We start from the raw sequence: 22,456 nt of genomic DNA on the forward strand, positions 1-22,456 counted from the left end.
GCCTTATTTGCCTATATTTGTAAAATAAGAACAAATTATTATCAGCCCTTTGAAAGACACATAATACAGTGTTCTAGAAAAAAAGCTGCAGGTTTCATCTGCATGGTTTGAGAAGAATCAGTTTTGATTTCTACTCTGGTTCACTCTGGATTTTGCTATGAGCTGTGTGTCAGAATGACAACTAAAAATCATCAAAGTTTACTTGTTGCAATGCTGAAAACATGAAACCCAAACCTTTTTAGTTTGATACAGAACAATAAATCAGTCCTCAGATTACTGCAATAGGGCTCGAATTTGCTTGAAGTTTTATGTGAACCTTAACAAAAATCTGATGGAAATTTAGCTTTTAATGATAGCTGAAGTCCGTCAATGCTTGGCATGGTTCCACAAGCTTTAACGTAAGGCTTTCAAAGCTTTGGCAAGCACATGCTTTCACTGGTGTTTACTTACCTATAATAAGCAAGACACTCCTATGTATAGCAGTTTCTGAATTTGGTGTGTATTCCACCATGCTAAATTTAAGTGAAAGCAAGACAACAGAGATAAAAGTGATGTGAGGAATAAAGCACAGGGAAAAAAATAACGACTTTGGTCCTACTCTGCCCAAAATTGCATGAGACTCCTGAATAGAAGTGAAATGGAAAAACTAAATGTCTGAGTAACTTAAATATTTAATTCTGAAATCTTGCATTTGGCTTTAAATTTGGTGTGCTTCTGCTGTGTTTGGTAACTATGCTGTACAACACAGCCCAGGGCAGAAAACTCTGAAGAGACTAAAAAAAAAGTGAGCTACAAGCTGTATTACCTTGCCTGCACAGTACTATCCTTGAGTTAATCATTAAGAGAAGAGCCTATGACATCAGAGGCAGTCTCATACTACACAGACCGGCTTTCAAGACCACAGACTGGCTTTCAAGACGACAGCTAATGGCCTCCTCAAGGCACTGTGTTTGGCCATGCAGGTAGACCAGTGTCTTGCACTGTGTGCATCACAAAGGATGTTGCAGAAAAACTGGACTTGGGTGTTTCTCATCATTTTACCCAATAGCTAGTTGTAAGGCTACCTTTAAATTGCCCTGAGATGTCATTGTCTTTCACAGTCTATTGCTGTATGATTCTCTAAAAAGAAGCATTCTGTACATGGGAAACAGGGAAAAAGATCAATAAACAAATTATAATATTATGACTGACATATCATATTATTTTGTAAGACTTTGCTAACTCTAATCTACTTCCTACTGTGATAAGTAGTACAATTGCATTGATTTTATTATAAAATAATTCCTAATTCTTTACTATCTAGTTTATTGCTTGCATTAGCTAAAAAGCATATAGATCATTGATAATATTCCTAAACTCATCAATTATCATATTGCTGTCATTCTGTAGTAACTCTTTTTAAACAAGTTCAACATATTAAGGGGTGTAAAAACTCTGAAAATAAAATCTGGTTCTTAACCATATTTGTTTGTATTTTTAGCCCATGTTTAATGGGCATTTAATTGGCCTCTGAGTTATATACCTGCACTAACGGGGGAATAAACCTTCTTGTCCCACTATTCACTCAAAAAAACATTGGTCATGCACTCTCCCTTCTTCTCTTACGTTCAGTGTATTGTGCTGTATTTGGCTTTATTTATAAAATGTTATGCTTACTGCAAATTCTAAGTCTTGGAACAGACTGTATTAGATTAAAATGAATTTCCTTCAAAATGTCTGCCCTTTACATCCGAGGAGAACATTCTGACTTAATATTTTGAAGGGAGGGCAAAAAACTAGTTAACTAAAGGGAAAAAAATGTGCATACACCCCCCACTCTGACAACAGACTTACTTTCATTCTTCTTCAGATCAGTCTTCTCCCACTCCGGTGCTCCCTGCAAGCTCTGCCCAGAGTTCCCCATGAGGAACCCCCCTGCACTGGCCTGGTCCCCGCACCTGCAGCCCAGGTACCACACCACCCAGCCAGAGACACTTGCTACTTCATTTTGTCTGCCAGCCACTGGCTTTATGTTTGCATTCTCCAGACTGTAAGAAATATTGCAGGGGTTCATACGCAACTATAGGAATGGAAATCCCTGTACCGATGTCTATCCCCTCTCCCTTTTAGTGGCTACAATGTTGGCATCAGCAAGGTAGTTTATTGCCAGAGTAGAGCTTTCTTGACATGGGCAACCTGCCCATGGTCCAAGGTGGGGAGACATCTCTCAGAGAAGATCCTCTTTCACCACAGAGAGCAAAACTGTACTGGATACTCAGATTTCTTTTCTTTTAGTGACAACAGCAGACATAAGAGGTTTTCAAACCAAAGCAGACAAACCATTCTGGAGCAGTAAAGGGTTGCTGCAAGCAAAGCAGCAGCACTCAGTCTTACCTGGATGAGAAGCCAAGGCTTCAGGCATCCCAGCCACGCTGTCCACAGGCACAGCTGGAGCTGCTTAACCCCTCCTCAGCCCAGCCGCACCATCCTGCACCCACATTTGCAGCACCCGTGCTCTGGCAACAACGAGGAAGGATGCAGTGGGGAGCAGGGGCTCAGCTGGGGGATGGGTGCTTCTCGGGGAGCATAAGGGGTGACCTGCTCCTCACCAGAGCTGGATGGGTTTGCAATGGGTATGGGGTGAGGGTCCTGGTGTGGGAAAAGAGAAGGTGCATGCACACCGCCCAGGAGCTACTGCTCCTTCTGCAGATGGCGGCTCTTGAGCAAAACTGGCACCTGCAAACCCTTCACATGCTGCTCTCCAACTGAGGGCACAAAATTACTCTTGACAAAGGGAACTGCCAGCCATTGCCCCTTGGGGAGAAGCAAACTAAATGCTTCCTCACATTTGCATGAGCTAATATAGCTCTGCAAGAGATTTATTTTCTCCAGGTACACTACATGAAGACACACTTTAGAGGAGGTGGTACAAAGACTTTTTTACCACCACTTAAATATTCAAAGAAAAGGGAAGTAATAGGGACCTTACTGGGAAGAGATTGTAAAAGGAAGACCTGACAGTAGAGGAGAACAGATCTACAGAGTGACCTTTAATAAATAACTGCTATGGTCCCAAATGAATAATAAAATTGCAGACTAATTTAACCACATCCTCTTAAGCTGCCCTTCAACAACTGCATGGTTAAGACAATGTATACAGAGAGGTCAGCATTTGCTAAAGACCACAAAAAGCTTCCTCACTGCAGCGCTGCAGCCAGACTAGAGTTATGAGACTTGAGCGCTGAGTCACGGACTATACCCTTCCCTACATGTGTAAGACATTAAGTGTTCATCACAGAAACTTAAATAAATTAAATCATTCCATTGCAAATGACAAAAATGGAACTTTCAAGTTCTGCAGTTATTATTCAGAGATATGGAAGCAATAAAGTTAAGGTTCCACATACATCCCCAGCTCTGTGCTCTGGTCTACATATAGTGTGGTGGTTAATTCCATAAACCACTAATAGGTGGGGTTTTTTTTCCAAAAAGAACAAATAATACTGTTTATCCACATACAGTCTATAAACTCTCTAGAAAGACAGCTCTACTTTTATTTAAATAATCCAGTCTCCTGTTCACTGACACATTTTTATGCACTAAGATCTTTTTCCTGTATTTACACATTTTGACATTTCAATCACATTTCTCTACACAGAGCCCCACCGACAGTCTTTGACTCTAAGAATCTGATCAGGGTACAAAGGGCTTTCTCAATGGATGTATCCCTCTGAGTTTTTCTATCAATTCACAGCATTTCACATACCGCGACAAATACTCAGATAAATCTAAATCTAACTTAATTGAATATGCAGGAGGTCTTCATATGCCTATAATTTTTCATCATTACTCAGTCTTGTTATTCACAGGCTGTTGCAGGTTACTTACAAAATATATACTGTATATTTTTCAAGCAAGTGCCTTCCATTGACTCTGGCTGGCATACAAGCAGTTTACAGTATGTAGAAGCTATCTCACATATACATTTAAAGCTGCAATTAAAATATTTGATTGATGCGATATGGAAAACAGTATTAAAATCCCATAATTAAAAGCTATATCAAATTCACATAAACTAAAGAGAAAAGATTCAGTCTTACCAACAAAAGAGGATATATTTATCTCTATTGTTGATGCTTTCAACATCTAAGGGCTTTTTTGTCTGATGTTACTAACAACATTTCTTTCAATTTTCCTTTTCTTGTGAGACAGGCAAATTTGTGAGACATTTTCTCACTGAATTCTGAGTGATCATTGTAAAAGAAATTCCAGAATATGGAAGCATTTTTCTGGAAACAAGAGACCAATACATTCCACATAGCTTGCAAGATGCAGAAAGGAGTGATTCTTGTACAAATATTCAGAACACTATATGTTCTTTATTAGATGTGCATTAATTTGGTAGAAAAGCTTAATATTTTAACTGCATCCATTTGGGGTGCAATGCTTACTTTAATGAGATGAAACAAATAAATTAAAATGTACTGTATTGAGGCCCAGGTCTGTATTATGCCTTGTGCAGATGAAACATTACAATATTCTTATGTTAAAAGTAATCCCTACAGCCTTAATTTTTTTTAATTTTTCCTGTATTGTCTCAAATTACTTGAGCATTTTTACACTTATTCTTCTTCAGCTACCTGGCTAAGAAAATCCTGAAAGATGCAAATTGGGGGATAGGCATCTACAGACAGACAACTCACATGGAAATGTCATGACAACTGTAGCAGCAGAGATGTTGCCAATGGTAAAATCTGAACAAGCAAGAAGTTCAAGAGCTTCTGACTGTATCTAGTAAAGAAAAAATACAAAGGTGAAATACTTTTTAGAATTTAAAAAAATAAATTTAGAGCTTTTTGTGCCATAAGTGTCTGTGAAATCAATCAGAAACGCAGATGACTACACATGCCAGAAGTCTGTGAATTCCACCCAAAGTGAAAAATGAGACACAGCACAACACAGCTATGTGAGAGGCCTGCAACAAAAAAACTGTCTAGGGATAACTTTGAAATATTTATAAACAAGTATATCATTACTGAGGAGGGAAGGAATACTATAAACAATAGGGTCATATTGTAACTTTAATTAAAAAAAAAATAAAATAGCTGAAATACCAAAGGAACATCTTTAAAGGGGCTTTAGGGGTGGGAGGGCATAGTTGGGTTTTTTAAACAATCATAAATACTCTCAGACTTGTACTGGTATGAGACGAGAGTGGCATCTAGTGGCTCACTATGTTATGGTACCTACTCCAGCTGGGAGATGTTCCAGACCTGCTTTCCTACAGTATTCATTAAAATCGTCTGGGATGTAATTGAGTATCTGGTGAGTATCTTGCTAGCAAAACTTGGAGGGGGGAAGAAAGGTTAACATGCAAAGGAATAAGTAAAGAGGTATTATTCTCTGTTCATCTGTGCTTTGTTAGTGACTTTGCTTAGAAGCAAGTAGATGGGATATTTCTTCTTTGTTAAATCTGGCAAAAAGAAATTGCACCATCTTTAAGCAAATATTTAGTATAGCTATAGGACTAATAGTGATCTGTTCTTTATGTATGCACATGTTCGTCTACCACTGACTTCCAACTATGAAGACTATTAACAGAGCACTTTCATACATCGTATACATGTTTAGTGAGATTTTCCAAAATTTACTTAATACTCTATTATGAGATGCATATTTTTAATGTGAAAATATATGAAAGAAGTTCCCCAACTGGGAATTTTGGAAATTCCATATGAGAGGAGACAGTGTATTTGCAGGAACAGATTTCCTGAGAGTCACTCAGGTCCCCTGGGGGAAGATCACTTTGTCTGCAGAGGAAAGGGTACAGTATTATGGTATTAGGGAGTCTTGATGAGTTCTTGATCCAGGTTCCATTTTAATTATATATTATTAATCATTTTGCAGTTGGAAAAATCTAACATAGTCTATGTGTAACTAATTACGAACTCATGTTTTTTAAATTAAAGAAATGCGTAGACGTTTCTTTTGCAATGTGGGGTTGAGCTGAGAATACATAGCACTAGAGCATAAATTTTACTTCACAGTTCAAAAATTGTTCTTCTAGAACAGCAGATAAACAGGAAATGAAATTGTGTATTATATTCCAAAATTGGTGTGAGATACTACAAACATTCTTTATTCTTTAAATATCACCACTGAAAAGGCCTTTTAAGTAATCTAATCTGCTTTGTATTTGCAACTCTTTCCTTTCTGAAACTGCTCTCTGATAGTGAAAATAATTTATCTAATAATCTCTGCACACAGTAACCACCCAAGAATAAGTACATATTAATTGATATTACTGTTTATGACTAGCATGGCAATGAAAGTGAATGTTACAAATGTTGCTGTTACTATCAGCACTTCAGTACAGCATGCAAGAAAGATTTGAATTGCAATCAGTATCATACACAAAGCCATTAAACCAACGTTTATATTTCACCTATATTTAAGATAATTGAATTTTTGAATGTTAACACAGAAATAAACAATGTTGTCATTTAAAACATTTTAAAAATTATGTAACATGGAATAAAATACAAAATATGTGTGGGGGGGTAATTCATAGTTTTAGAGTTCAAGTTACCAAATTGTCTAATACTTTGGAAGTGATTTTCTTAAATTTCAGTTTTCAGAATTTAAACTGAAATTTAAAGCTAAAATTAACTGAAATCTAAAGCTAAAATTTCTGTTTTAAAAATGAAATGCAAAATTATTGCAGATTTTAGAAAGTACTTTGATTCTGCCAAACACTGACATCCACCAAGTCCAAACAGCGGTTTTGTAATTTTTTTTCCTAAACTTTTGGCTAAGAAAGCTTAATATGGTTGATAATGTGAAAGCTTGCATTCAAATCCCTGGAAAAGAGAGGATTTGTAAAGTAAGAGTGTAACCCTTATCCATTTTCTATTGTTTCAATACTATAGCTGCTCATTTACAATACAATACAACAAATGAGATTTGCTGGCACAATTTGCCAGAACTTTAATCTTTAAATACAATCCCATGCTCAGTAAAGAAAGTTTAAAATACAGGCAAATGTGAAGCCTTAGTCAGTATGTTATCTGACTATTTTGTGTACTTCTATCTAGTATTTCTACCGTACATCACCAATTTTACATCATTATAATGTTCTAGTTAAGTTTCCTATATCTGTCCTTTGAGTATTTAGAAGACAACAATTGTATGCCTTTTTGAAACACCTGCAAAACTCAACATTTAAATTAACTTGTTAAAATTTATTTATTTTTCCCACGTAGGCCAGCTATACAGACTAGATTACTCATCAGACCTTCCCCGTAACCATTTGGTTAGGACGGGTCACATGTCCAAGAGTTAAAGCACAGCTAAGTGGCAACTGAATTGCACTGTTTTGTGTAAGTAAAGAGCAGGCAGGAGTCTGAGCCAGGAACAGGACTCGGATGTGCTAGCTGCTGTTACAAATGCACATGCCATCACGTGCATACATGCAAAGTAATCCCCGCTGTAGAGTTCGCCAGATAGGCAGGGGACATCAGTAAATAATTAGGCTATAGCGATCATGAAGAGAAGCGACACTTTTGGATCACCAACCACCTTATTCACCATCCAGGATATGGGGGGTGGGGAAGGAGAAGCAGAGGATCCTTTGTTGAAAAAGGAGAGTCAAAAAGAAAGGAAAAAAATATAATTAAAGTGAAACATCTGAAAGGTAAAAACAGCCAACTCCCCTCTGTAATCACCCGTGAAACTCCGACACAATGCACCGATCAACAGCGTTGTCTTTTGCCAACTCCAATAAGCTGAAGGAACTGACCATCTGCAGAGATGTGTAGGATACCTGCCCTGAATGTGTGAATGACCACGTTTGTCGAAGATGTGGAGGCATGGTTTTAGTTAATGCAAGACAGTTCAACTGGTAAATTGTTACTAAATCAATTGTATATCAATATACATTCTGGTATCGTGGCAGTTACAGTTCAGTGTGTAGGGTAACAATAATGGAAAACAGAACTTGCCATTATGTATCATTAAAGTATAACGAATTACAGAAATCTGTTAGTGCTTTCCTTCAGAGAATCAATCATGAGGAAACACAGCCTACTTAAATGTGCAGATAACAAACGGAAATTATTTTTAAAACAAGGTGATTGGGTTGAAAACATTTTTAAAGATAAACTTGAACAGATTTCCTGACCTCATTTTATTAATACAAAAGTCAAAATAGACAAAAATACTGGCTTTATATTCCAAGAACGGAATATGAAAGTTCCTATTAAAACTGGGCCGGGAACTGCATTTTCTAGCCAACATCCAAGATTGCATTTGCTGTATTCATCATTATATATTTGTGTGTATATACAATGATGTCACTGTTTATAGCACTATAAAGTCCAATTCAAAAACCACAGCTTTTATACTGTCCTTCTGGAGTTCACTTACATACAGGCTGAGGTGCAACACTCACCAAATTCACAAGTTAATGTCAGGGCTTATCTGGAAATAAGAGCAGAGAGATGCCTGTACACAGGGGTGAGCACGCACACGCTCTCAGGGAGCTAGGCAGTGGTAAAAGCTAATGGAACCATCAGACACATCCTCGGCTGTGCACCGGAGGATATGTCACTGCAGAAATGCTTTATCAGTCAAAAGTAGAGCTGAACTGCAGTCTGGAGAGAAAGGGCAAGGCAATAAATGAAAAAGTTTTGTATTATGTAAATTCTCTCCTTCTGTCTCTGTCCAGAATTACCCTGATATACCAGGATCACTGGTTTACACAAGTACTGTGGGTATGACTAAAACTGAATCAGCCGAAATGCTTTGGACTTGACAATAATCCAGCTTCCCAGTTTTGTCTTTTCACACACAAAAGGAAAATGGGAAGATGAGGTGGAAACCTGTGTTGGGATAGGATGAAGGGAAGGAATGAGTCTTAAAACATTAGGGGTGAGAGGAAAAAAAGCTACCAAAGCTGAGTAGCTTCCACTCCAACCAGTCCCAAGTGCTACTGAGAAGTATTACCTTTTGATTAAAGTGAAAGTAAGCAACGTGTAAAACCTGCATCACCAGGATTACAAGGGGTCCTTGTTTAAAACTCTTCTACCTTCTACCACTCCCTGCCTTTTTTCAGCAGAATCTCCCTAAACACATTTCTCCACAAGCCCAGCAACCCCCACACACGAGGAACACTGGTTCTGCCAGTATGTAGAAAGATCAAGGACTAAGATATTATTTGGAGGAAATATATAGCAAGGTATCTACCAAGACACCACAAGGAATTTCTTTTTTAAAATAAATAATAAAATAATCTATGGGATTAACTGTGGATGCTAATTGGGCTGCTATTTTATGGAACTGCACGCAAAACTTGGATGAAAGACAACAAACATTTTGGGATTCATTCAGTATTTTTACAGTACATACTACATGCTCTTATTTTCTGAATTTCAATTAACTTTAACAGATTTCCCATTCTATAACCTGTAATAGATCTCAATGAATATAGATCCCATAAAGTCTGCGGAAAATTGCAATTCTGAGAAATAGAATGTAGTAGGGAAGGGGAACAGGTATAGAAATTGAGTAATTTTTCATAACACCACCATCTTATATTTCACCTCCTTATTATGACTTTTCATATCATTGACATTTTAGAGGTAGTTAAAGCCTCCAGATTTGGGTCTTTCTAGGAGAACAATAATCACTTGACCTCTAGAGAGCCACTTCAATAGCCATTTACCTGTATGGGAATTTTAGTGAAAACGGGAACATTTTCACAAGGTAACAGGATTTACCCCTTCACTGAGAGGTGTGCACTTAACTTTGAACATCCCTGCCTCCATCACTAATCAGTGACACTAACACAGTGATACTTCATGGGACTATTAATTTCCTAAATGTTTGCAGTAAACAGATGGATCCCCAGCTACTACATGAATACACTGGAAGACATGACATCTGTGTCAGGGAAAGATTTACGGGGACCTGAAATGGTACATTATGAAAAATAGTACACAGCTTGCTATGAAAGATCCTCGTGTAAGATATGATCAACCAACAGACAGGCACTGTGCCAAGTACAGGCAAAAATGTCCAGGGCAGCAGATTACGTTGTCAATGGCAAGAGAGTAAAGATGAGTTAGGGTAGTGCACACTTTCACAGAGCAGATCCTCAACCTGCTTCCACAGCCCTCTGCTGCTGCCATGGGGCAGAATTTGAAGCAGGGGAGGGTGGAATTGAGCTAGGCACTGTGATGAGAAGGGAAACATGACAGAAAGGAGAGAAAACCATGCAGAACAGTTCAGGACTGTGCTACAGTGGCAAGGTCTACCAGTGGGCTGGAGAGAAAGCCTTGAAAAGCCCTTGAAGCCTCCAAGACCTCCCACAGCCTTTCACAACCTCAGGTGACCTCTGTCCAGACCATTTTAACCCATCGCAATCCCATACAAGCCCTACAAATTGTACCAGAACTCACCTTGTTGGCAACAAGCTGGCCTTTGCCAGCCCTATACCCAAAACCTCCACTGTCCCTTCCAACATAACACACCCTCCCCAGCTCAACACTTTGCTGCAAAACTCTGTTTTGCGTGTGATGCTGAAAGCTCTTGAGCTGAATTTGTCAACAGGTGCTTCACACAGGCACAGAATATCCATTAAACCTTTCACTAATATATTTGATTGGCACATTTTGGATCCAACAGTAATATTTCTCTGAACACATGCTCCTCATTTTGAAAAGCTAACTGAGCACAGAATTAAGATTTCAAGGTTTTTTACATCTAAATTGCAATTTAGTTTCAAAGGTTTTTTACATCTAAATTGCAGAGTCCAAAAGCTTTAGCTATATAGCTTAGTTTAAATCTGAAATATGAAACACATAAAATGTAACATTAAGTCAAATTACTGTTATTGTAATGTTGCCTTTTTTTTAATGAACCAAACAAAACACTTATGTAAACTTGGTCTCTATGATTTCTTAAGAACTATACCATCACTTTTCCCAAGTGCTTCCCACAGGCAAGTACATATTCTGGTTTTTATTTCATCTGTTTATCTATTTACCTATTGTACTTTGTTGCAATACCTCTGGGCCTGACCTTAAGACACGGTCTTTCAGCAGGAGGGTTTTTTTTAAGTAGAGCATCTCCCACAGCATGACCCACAAAACCAGTGATAAAGATGTGCACATCAAGCAACATATATAAGGTTGAAATGCAGAACTTTGAACAAAATTATTAAAACATAAATACTGAACTATACATGCATATAAATATGCATAATCATGTCATACTATCAGTCATGGTCAAAACTGTACTAGTATGTAGAGTACAGCTCAGAAGTTTTTACACATCATCATAGAATTGTCATATTTGAAATTTGCAATTTGTATATTAAAAAGACCTGCAAGCCATTAACTGTGGCCTTTGACATTGATCTATTGTGTTTTGTGCTATTACCTATTTTTCATGAGAAAATAATTGCTTTTATTTTAAAAAAAAAAAAAGTTTAAAAGTCACCAGTGACTATTTCAAAAGCAGGATCTTTCACCTAACCAATAAACAAATATGCAAGTGTATTTTTATGATAAAGAAACCCCACAGCTCACTGAATTCAGACAAATCCTGTATATTACAAATCGACCAACCACATGATTGATGAAATGATGCATGAAAATAAAGGCAGAGACAAAATAACCTGCTTGAACCCAGAAAATTTTCAGACAATAATCGTTACCAGCTTTAATTAACTTCAACACAAAAGTGGGGGCTCCTTCTGTTTCAAGTTAATGAAGCTCAACACATAGACACTACAATTAGAGACAAAGCATAAGTCTAAAGCAAGTTGTATTTTAGGATTGAAATAATGAGCTTGGTATTTTAATTTTGCAGTCAGCAGTTATGCAAGATTCAGAAACAAAGAAACAATACATGCAATTGAAATGTTAAGGTATGAATGTCGCTGGTTTTCACTCAGTATCTTTCATATAAAGCCAAAGGCAAGGAAGTAACTTTTTCCCTACAATAAGCAGTATGTATAATAACCTGGAAGTATTTCCACCATGATCATCTAAGATTTACTCACTTTCATACTACATAAATCAGAAATGTGACCTCATCTAAAGCTATGAACTGCTTATGACTTCTATCTTGCCTTTCTCATATATATTCATTAAATCTTTATCTATAATACTGTTATTTCCATTTAAAATTATTGTTGTGTAGCAAAAAAAGCTGCTCTCCCACAAAAATGAATAAAACTAGATTACTTCCACCCTTTTCAATAATTTGCGTATTCTTAAATACCAGGTTGGAAGAATATATGACCCTAAACTTAATCTCATCACCAAGCACCTCCAAATAAAAAAAAAAAAAGCACAGAAAAAAGATGGTCTGCCATTTAATTCTCCCATTTATAGTTTATTAAACCTAAAGATAATAGGAAAAAGGTGGAAAAAAGCAGAGAATGTCTGGGCTGTAGTATCAGATATCACTGCTTATTACTGGCTATCTGCCTAGTAATCATAAATCCATGGGGTAATATTCTAAAATCTTTTGCTTTTCAGGTAGGTGTGAGCCAAAAAGAAAAAAAGTTTCATTTTCTATGAAGAGCAGAAAACAGCCAGCACAGCACAACTGGGTACCAGGATGCATAAATATTCCTGATTACAAACCCTTTCACATAAAGCAAACAGGAAGAGTTTGAAGCTAACAGTGTGTACATCATGCAAAAGGTATCTCTGTCCCAAAAGATAGATATCACATAGACTATGAATGAACTGCTCCAATAAATTATATTATCCCTCAGAGGGGAAAGGAGAGCAGTGTTATAAACAGTTACTTCAGAAAAGTGAGAACAATAGGGCATTGAATTTTGCAAGAGTGAATTAAGGATCTTTTTTTCCTGAAGGAGAGCTCAGTATCATTGACCAATGAGCCTTATAAATAAAAACATTAACTCCAGCACTGCCTGCTCCTCTAAGCACCTTAGCATCTCATCCTTTCAACATATCAGAAACTAAATGTAGATACAGAATATGTACATACAGAATTAAATAGATGTTCCAAGTAGATTCTTTAAAATCTACTTTCCAGACAGTTCAGAAAGCATGTCATTCTTGCAAAATGCACATCTCAAACACAGCTTTGATGATAGACTGTGCTGTGTATCTTTGGTGTAGAGTCTTAACAAATCAGAAAACAACTATCTCTGTACATCACCTCCTCCATGTGCTGTCTGATACGTCCTGAATACCCATGGGTGAAGGAAAGGTAAGCAGAGCAGCGTTTTCCAGAATTATTCTTGATAGGATCAAAATCCCCAGAACTGTCACTTGCCTTTGGCATCACTTAAGCCAAGAAGAGTAATTTTGTTAAAACATTCACGGAGATCTTGACAGGACTAAAGGAACATACAAGTAAATCTGACTTCCACTGTGAAACTGCTCAGTGCTGAGGACAGGGCTGCTGCTAGCCAGGTAAAAGGCACAGGGCTGAGTTCAAACCACGAGTAGCTGACCTTTTCTGCAGCAGAAAGTTAAAAGCTAATTAGAAAGCATTTTCAGAAGGTGACAAGCTCTCTTTTTTTCTGAGAGAGATGATCACTAATTTCTAGACAAATCTCAACAAGCAAGTCAAACAACTGCTCACTACTAAGTGATTTTTAATCCCAAATTCCCATTTGCCATCTCCAATACGTCAAACATTAAGCACTGGCAACTCTAACTTTATCTGGTGTGGTAATTTCTCCTTTTCTCTGGCTCTTTAGCTTCCTTCTTGGTTAGATAGGATTGGAAATTGATAGTCACATAAATATCTACTAAAGACACATTTTTAAACACATCATCTCTATCTGCTCTGACAATGATAAAATGAGTTTCTCCGCGTTTATGGCAATCTCAAAAAGCACATGTTTTTCAATAACATTGTAATATTTTTCCTCATCTCCTATGCAGCGTTCCTCCCTCACTCCCTGTGCATACTTGTTTTGCCAAACTTCTCTGAAACTCATTTTTTAACGGTATTTGAATGTTACCTACTCTCATTCTCTCTCTGAAAGTTTCTTTTGCTTTGTAATTAAGCTTATGTCAGGCAGCTTCTTACTGTTTATATAATTGTCTAACCTAACACAGAAGAGGATGGAGGAAAGAGGTTTTTGTCTTTTTTTTTTTAAAGTAGCTGAAAATGGTTTCTCCATTTTAGCTGCCATAAGAAAAGGTAAAGGTTCAGAGAGACTTGCAGAAAGATCACTGTCAGTACTCTTGAAACACAAAGATATTAACACTTTACAGCTTTGCCTTTACACTTTATTTATTTATTTCTCCTTCTCCAGCCTTCTTTCCTGGACTTTACAGTCTTCTGACACCTAAGCTTCTACTGCACTGTTTCTGCTTTCTTCTGCATCCTCCACAGTCTTCCTTTCACAAATCTCAGTTTTCCCTTGCTTTGTTTAACTGCCTACTCTTACATCCCTTCCCAGACCAGTGGTCTCATCTTCCCCAACAACAGTCTGCTTTGAAACACAGTGAAAGTTGATGATATCTCAATAATAAATCGTGGCATGCATGGATCATATGCTATTTTGATTGTGTGGAAAGACAATCACATTGGCAGAAGCCATTCTGATTTGGGCGGTTTTGGAAGGAATGTTGGGCATTCTGAAAGCAGAAACTTTTTTGACGCCTCAAGTGAAATTCTTACAAGTTCACTCTCAGCTTGACATGACAAATTTCAATCCAATTTTAGGGCTGCAGCATTAAGTATTGTTATCAATTTTCTGCCCAAAGTTCATTTCATAATATCTCTTTTTTTTTTTCCTTCTTGAAAATGAACATATCTGTCTTCGTTTGACTGGCTCCTTCTGGTACATCATTATCCCTTTATCTGAACAATACTACCTTATTCCTCTATCTGTTCTATTGGAATAAGTTAAAGAATTGCCTTACAAAAACAATAAAAGAAAGAATTCTGACTTGCAAACACTAAGTTTTATCACTATTTTAATGAGAACTTCTGATTTACTTATAACCTTAACCTGTGAATTTATGTGAATATGCAAGAATCTCAGCTTTTATTTCTTTTAAACAAGACTAATTCTTATAAGATGCTTACAAAGAGCATGGAAGAGCAACCTGGAAATACTTAATGATTTGAGCATGGGAAAGGAAAAAATGTATTATACGTGTGTAAATACTTTCTGTTCCATCTTGTTATTGCTGTTAGACCTGACATGTGATGTTTCTGAGTTTTGGAAAATACTTTTTTTTTTTTTTTTTCACACTGCCAGAGAGAAAATGACTTATACTGCAGTTCAAATCTATCCTCTGAATCAAGCAGAACAGATACTCAGACTAGGCCCTCAGAGATCCAAAATGACTGCCCCATCTACCAGGCTTGTCCAAGCTGAGTGTCTCACAAACTCTTCTGCTGCAGTTGTTTCACATCATATAAATAATTTTATATTCACTAGAGAAGTGACTTGAACAGACTCCTCATATCCTGAGACCCTATTTGATTATGGGTTGTTCCAAAGCAGAGGTTTCTCTTGCTCAGGAAAAACTTTGGGGTATCTCAATGTTTAATCAGAGAACTTGAAATTTTGAATATATTAATGGGATGAAAAAGTTATTTCCTTCTCAATTCTGTTAGCAAGCAAACATAATAAAGGGACAAATAAATATAAAAGGAAATATTTCAGGAAGGCAAAATTATCTGCTCAGTCATACAGTTCTTTGACAATTCTAGGTTTCAGAGTTCTGTAATTATTGACAGCAGATATCACCAGGCAAACAGCACTGTGTCCATATTTGATGGGTAGAACTGAATTTATAGTGAGTTCTTCAATACAGACTTCATATGCTTCAGGTAGCTACTGCTATCATGAGAGAGGCAGGCAGGAATAAATGCAGAACTGTCTGGAAACTACCTCTGGTAGTTGTTTAATGAGTCTAACCTGTTAAGGGTACCAAATGGATGAGACCTGTAAGTGCAGACAGAAGAATGAGTCTCTAGAACTCCCTGCTAGACTTTCTCAGAAGCTGAACACATTATTTGCAATAGCAAATTCAGACCATAGCTGCCAGATCCTTTGCTGTCAAGTCCCGTGTAGATAGAACAGCTATTTAACTAAACAGGCAGAGAATTACTGTTCCTTTTTGATGGCTTCCTTATATAGGGTAGAATGGTAGCAAAATACCAAACAATTCTTTACAGCAGAGAAATTATGAATTTGTTGAAAAATTACCTCCTGCATCTCTGCTTCTGAGACAGCGAATTAAACTCTGCATTTCTATGATAAGCTACCAAATTCACTCCTTGTCAACAGAAGTTATGAACACACACAAAAATAAAATAATTCTAGTAATTTACATTTGATTTTTTTGTAGTAAGAGAACTTAGAAATTCTTCGAAAGATACATTTGCAGAAGGGAGGAAAGTAATGAAAATTATCCACTGATCATAATTGTCTTAAAACACAAAAATTTTCCCTCGATCCTCAAAAAAATTTAACAAAACTTCAAAGTGAAAAGCCTAATGAAGAAGTTCATCACCATTAGAAGATGATCTAAAAAAAAAGTGCCTAGACTTTTTTTTCCTGGTTTCATAAAATCTTGTTCTCTTTTTTCACTGTTCACTTACCACAGAAGCAGAAAACAGATAAAAGCTTGGAGATTAAAATAACCCAAAAGGTGCATGGCCCCTCTTTCTCTGTACACTCTTTCTGATACTTAATCCCTGCTTTGCATGCACAGTGAAAGTGATGTGAAAGTCCTCCTCTGAAGGTTACCATCAATTCTAGAGAATTCTTAACCAGTAGTATCTGAATTCACTAATGTCTCAATGATTCCACAGCCATTTCAGTTTTCCTCTCAGCAAATAAATAGGAAAGAGTAGACAAGCTAAAGTTCTCTCCACTGAAAGGGCTTATCCTTAGAACGAAAAATCTGGAAATCAATTTGTTGCAGTTCTGGTATTAGAGCATTTGCAAAGTCCTTAATTTGAGCTCACAGAAATCAATAAGACTAAACTGACAACTACAAAGCGGAAGCTTTTTTTTTTCTTTCAGAAAAAAGTATAGAAGTATTTTCTGAAAGAAAAAAAATTAACAAAGGAAAACTAAAACCAAATAAAGACTCTAACAGATGCTTTTATCATTTAAATGTGTCCTGTTGTGCCTTGTAGTTCACTAACTCACTAGATGCTCATGCTTCTATTCCTTTTTTCCTTCCTTTTAGCCCTCAAACCGCAGTGCAGTTCTTAAGAGTTTGGAGCTTTGCTGTGACTGTTGGTTTTTAACGACATTCTGAATTCTATGCTTACTGTCTTTCCTTGATCTCTCTTGTCTTTCAATCTGTACTGAAAACTTTGAACTCTTCACAAAACTCAGTAGCAACAAGAAAACTCAGTAACAACTGTTCAGAAAACTCAGTTACAACAGGACTTCTGCAGGTCCTGGCATCATTTCCACACCAGCTGAATCCAGACCATGCCTTCAACCGGATGAACACAACCATATAGAAGAACCTGTCACAGTATCACAAGTGTTGGAGGAACACGAAGGTGAACACCTTGAGAGCAGGTCCTGTGTGAGACACCTCAGGAAATTGCACCAGAGACAAATTTTACAACAACAAATATTGTCTCCAAGGTTTGTAGCTCCTTCTGCAGGAGTTGCACAGGACCATGAAAAGTTAACAGTTTAGACTGGTGCTAGTTCAGGATCTCTTCTGCCTGCCTTATTACAAGATAAAAGTACACTGTCCATATCCCATCCAAATACAACTGAGACCACTTTGGTCCGCAAAATATTTGAAAGAAAGTCTGAAAAGGAATTTAGGCTGTCAGATCTCATATTAGGTTTCCAGGTTTTGAGTTTAGAAAGATCGATTTCTGCTTTAAAAAGCAAATAAATAATCCATGGTGCACATCAAACTTCAGATGCTTCACCGCTATTTTAAATGCACTTTTCAAAAAGTCATTTCAATCACTGGTTCTGAGTGCCTGAAGTCCAACAGACATTGTGGATGTTCAGGACCCTCCAGAGCTGACTTCACTTTTGTGGACATTATTCTAACAGCCAGAAAAATGTTAACACCAATAGACTGTAAATCTAGTTATGATATGCCTCATTCAAAATTAGTGAGATAATAAATATGCAAACAGACTTTTCTGAAATACTAACATGAAAGTAATGCATGTGTTATAATAGCAGTTTAATAAGATTATGTAGAATAGCTGTTCTCAATTATCTTTTGTCCTTGTACTTCCCAGCAACTGATATCAATGTAATTACCATCTATTTGATTAAATTTTAATTAAATACCTAAGCATTATAAATTTTTGTATGATATAGTTATACTAAATAAACATTTAAGTCAGAATTTTTTAAAAAGTAGCAGAAATTTAAGTTACGCTTTTATGTCTATATTTAACCTTTGTATCTAGCAGTTGAATTCTGGAATTACTAAAAGTCAGGCAGCCCCCCTTGAAAGACAACAGTAAACTATCGAGTAATATTAAGAGTTCCAGGATTTGACCCAGAAGCTGTAACATTTATGAACTGGACTAATTCTGTTCTCCAGCCCTCTTTTGCTGTTGTGCTTTGTTCTAAACTTTTGAAGTCTCATCTTTTGTAGACTTTCAAAAATCATTAAATTTGTATAAAAAAGAATATCCTTCACCTGTATAAACCACTGGAAAATCCTTAACTATCCATCTGCTGATTTCACGAGTTTTTTTCTATAGCAAACATACATAGTCTAAGAGTAAGGATGAGATTTTCAAGGACAGGAAATGCAATTAGGAGTTAACAGCCAGCAAACTCTGGCAGACAGGTATCTAACTGCTATAGTTTTGAAAACCTCTTCCTTAAGACTCAGCCATATGTTATAGATCTATAAAGATGAATAATGAAAAGCAGTCTTACACCATTACTCTTTTTTATACCACTAAATTAACTTTAAGAGTATTCTTAAGAGAAAGTAATCCTTTCCTAAAAACTATTTGATTAATCTTCTTCTAGTCTGCTGACATAAAAACTGAGATAAGGTCAACCATCTTAAAATATTGGCACTTGAACCTCTCCTATCTTATATAGAGAGTGAAAGTACAACAATCTGAAAACATCTAGTAATTCAGGTGACATGAACTATGCACTAGCTTTGATTCTATTAAAAAGAAGTAACCTTGCTTTTTTATTATCACATCGCACACACGCAGAGAAAACTCAGCTGGAATGTAAGACAAGTGAACTAATGAACTTAATTAACACAAAGAAAATTAAAGAACTACCCTGCAAATGTGTATGTATAATGAAACCATTCCACAAACGAACCAGTAGTCATAATGAAATTTTCCATAACTTCCTTCTGTCACTGGGGTCAAAAGTATGAAAACTGTGTAGGAACCAAGTATTATAAATGTTTATTGATCCTAACATTATTTTTTTTTTTAAGTTTCTAAGAAACAAAGTGCAAGTTACTTTTACTGCTCTGTGGAGAACTCCAGCATCAGTTCCACTGCTAAGCATCCACCTCCTGAGATTATTAAAAAACAGAAATAATACAACTCCGTGACAGAGATCTTATCCTCTCTCTGTTCAGATGGTAACAATACTCAATGCATTTCTATCCTAAGAGCTCAGACACATAAACAGCACGATATTACAGAGGACTTAGGTGCCAACACAGACCACATGACTGCAGTCTAAGCATGCTTTACCACCTTGCTAGTAACTGCATAAGCAGAGCAGCTGGGTATCACATTGGTGTACTTTTACACAATAAATTCTGTCTGGTTTCTAGCGGTTTGAGGAAATGTGGTGGGAGTTTCTAAACCTATGTGGTGGCATCAGCTGCATATGCGACAAATTCTTAAGTATATGACAGCACCAGGGAAGAGTTTTCCACTTCAGAGCCTCTTCCAGGGGTCTGAAAACAAACCCCATCATGGTGTTTTCTGTGAATCATAACAAGGCAGATCACATCTTAGGAAACACATACCCAAGCACAAAGGAAATAAATGATCAGGAGGCCAAATTTCAGTTAACAACAATTATTATAAATTATTAGAAATTTTTTAATAGATCGCTTCCTGACAGAAGATGTTACCCTCTCTCTTATCTTTCCCAAAAAATTTTTCTCCAGAAACAATTAAGCCAACAAAACCTGTAACATCCATTACACTTGCTGAGTCTGTGCTCTGCAGTTGGCCCCTATATTGTTTGGGGGTTTTTTTATTGTGTTAAAGCCACAGAATCAGGAAGAATTACTTCATTTTAAACAGAGGCAAGCACAGAGACAGAGTGCCCCTTATAAAGCAAGATGAGCAATTCTTTAAGCCTATGAAAATATTGTGACAGGGCAACTTGCTGTAGCAATAAAAATTAGGCACAATTTAAGATAGTAATTCCACTTAGCAACAACATGAAAGAGTCTTTAATAACACAGAATTACTTGAAGCCATACCCACCAGGTAAGAAAACCATGGATTGTGTTAAAGGTTCAAATATAAGTAATGTTTAGAAGGTTATTTCCTCATAACTTGATAAACCTGCAGCTCTTACTTCACATCCCTAACAGAAAAAATCTCCCAAAGCCCAAATAGTGCAGGGTAAATCTTTAAAGTCAGCTCTCACCGATTCTTTCTTTGGCCGCTTCTCAAACATGCAATATATAATGCTGATGAGTTAAACATTATATCACCCATTTTGATTTATTTCTTTCAATTCACTAGAAATTTTATTTATGTTTATAACTACAAGGTTTTTGTTGGTGGTGCCAATAGATTCAGTCCAGGGATAGATAGTTGAGTGCTTAGACCATTATACTGCATTACAATATATTGATTAGAATACCTATAGAATAACTAAGGACAAAACTAATAATGTTTCTAAGAAAAATGCCCAGAAGGGATCAGGCCTAGCCTAATCAAATAATATAACTTCAGCATTGCTGAAGAGAATACCAGCAGTCTAAAAGATGAACTCTTCCAGTTATTATTTTCTTTAAGTTGGTGTTTTTCCACAGTCTATAAAAATATTAATATAATTTTATTTCTCCCTTATATCATTTTTATGTACTGACGCAATATTATCTATACTGTCCTCAAGACATAGAAGGTGATGTTGGACCAATAAAAAGCACAAAGCACTTTCTTTATGTGCTTTCTGAATTTCCAGAATATCTGAGCCCAAAGAAAGCAGACTGGTGCTGTATCACATACCACTAATTCAAAGCATTTAATCCTGTCTTCTACACGTCGGCCAAGGCAATACAAATGCCAAAAAATTCCTCTTTGATAGCAGAATTATATACACTGTATATATATAAGCCTTCTGTCCCCCTTCACTTGAATGTACACTATCAAATAATTCTGGCCATTATTTTATATTGAGCAGATGGTATTACGAGATTTTTGATAAAGAACAACAATCACCCAGTAAGGGTTGCAAAGGGGTCGCTGAAACCAAGATTAACAATTGATTAGCTTTAATGGACTGTGACAGTAATAAACAACAGAGCTCTACACAAAGATTTGATTGTCCTGTTAATGCTGCCGACACAAATGGCTTTTAACTGGCTTCCTGAAAGTGTTAATATCTTCAGAGCCTCAGCAAATGAAGGACTTGGTCAAAGTGAGAACTATCCTGCAGCGAAGAAGCACTTACTGTAGATCTCTAAAAAAATCTTCTATAAAAGTGTGGTTCTGATTTATTCAGCCAATAGCTCCTATTTCTCCAAGGCTTAAAGTTAAAAAAAATACAATGCAGCACACCTCTGCGAGGCTGGAAAGGAATAGAACTCTAAAGCATTTGAATACAGAAGACGGCATTCATTCAATACAACAATAATATGAATTAACACGTTCAGTGCTCTCATCCAACATGGGCTGACAGATCTGGGTATCACAGCCTTCTAAACTCAATTTTTTATCCTTAGCTCTGAACAGTTCACTTTTTTTTTCCTTTCTGCACAGAAATCAGTAATTTGCATCATATTTTCATTAAAGTAAATGGCTTGTGATTATTGGAAGTAACCATGGTAAAATTTGAAAACAGAACGTACAGATCTGTGTATTTCCTAGATACACAGTATGGGAAAAAGTCTACGAAAAAAGTCTCTGTTTCCCTTAATGCTTAAGCTCAAAATGTAAATGGACATATGGCAAATAATCACAGATGGTTTTATACTTAAATCTAGATAGAAACAAAGTAAATAAAACTCCACCTAACATAGCATTTAAGAAACCAAGGATATAGGAATTCATTACAGGTAAGGAGGTATATACTCAATTTAACTACTGAGTAAGACTTTCCGTTAGACTTTCCATTTTAGGTTAGATTACTTGCTTTCTAAATTAACCTGTGTTTTTAATTATGTGTCTTAGGCAAGCATTTGTTTTTCCTTTAAACATTTTTAACTGTGAGCTGCCGCAGTGCTTCTCCCTCCTGTGTTGTTCCTAAAGGCAACATTTTGAGACAATAATGGTATGGCTCTAA

At 36.6% G+C, this 22,456-nt stretch overlaps 1 protein-coding gene across 4 annotated transcripts in view; it reads right to left on the reverse strand.

Moving 5' to 3' along the window:
* The window catches only part of CACNA2D3 (calcium voltage-gated channel auxiliary subunit alpha2delta 3), a 470,721-nt gene that overhangs the window by 302,789 nt on the left and 145,476 nt on the right, over positions 1-22,456 (reverse strand). The window lies entirely within an intron of this gene.

Source organism: Athene noctua, chromosome 10 (genome assembly GCF_965140245.1).
Source record: "Athene noctua chromosome 10, bAthNoc1.hap1.1, whole genome shotgun sequence".
NCBI classification, from domain to species: Eukaryota; Metazoa; Chordata; class Aves; order Strigiformes; family Strigidae; genus Athene; species Athene noctua.